Raw genomic sequence first — 837 nt, 5'->3', positions numbered from 1 at the left:
TATAAATATATATATAACTATATAATATATATAATATTTCACATTCATTTGCTGAAATTGGAAAGTGTCAATGGGTGTCTATTAGTGATATCACAAATAATTTAGAAGTCAGTCCTGATCCAGTATGCAACTTATTCAAGTGTGATGTAGAAACATGTGGAAATTCTTCTTTTCTGTGGGGAAAAAAATTATTAACACATTATTGTTTTATGCAAACTATTTGATTAATACATGCCTGGAGGGGATCTTTAAAGAGTGGCAGCCTTTGTATTCCCCATGTATAGACAGCACAGACCACTGAACACCACATGACCAGGTGATTATAAGGTCATAAATCCACAATCAGATGCTTGGTGTAGTGGTGTCCTCTCAAGTGTTTTTGGTGCTCAGGGTACTGAGGCCATGACAAGGCCTATGGTATGGATATAAGTGGAGGAGGGTACAAACAGAAAGACACTGTATCCAGTGAATGAAATAGTTAGTTGCATTCCTTCCTCAGCCAATGAATATGCAAATGGTTGTTCTAAAGTTTTCCTGCTGGACACAAGATGTCTCCTACTTCACTGTGAGGTCCAATCTCAGTGTTTGTGCACTAGTGACTTCAAGTTTCTGCATCACACTTTTGCAAGTCAAATATTAGACCAGGAGCATCCTCTCCCACTTGAGCCTCGGAAAAATACACAATTATATCCGGTTTGTTTCCTTTTAAAACTTTGAACGGAGCTGAATGTGACCCTGAATGTTGTTCAAACTGGTGAACAGTGAAAATCTTACAATAGTTGTACAGAGGTCGAGTAACCCTTAAAAGTTAAATGTGTGGTGTTGTTGAGTCTTTTC

This window comes from Morone saxatilis, unplaced genomic scaffold (assembly GCF_004916995.1).
Source record: "Morone saxatilis isolate NCDOM2014 unplaced genomic scaffold, NCSU_SB_2.0 Contig1, whole genome shotgun sequence".
NCBI lineage: Eukaryota > Metazoa > Chordata > Actinopteri > Moronidae > Morone > Morone saxatilis.
Note: the sequence above shows the minus strand (reverse complement) of the source record.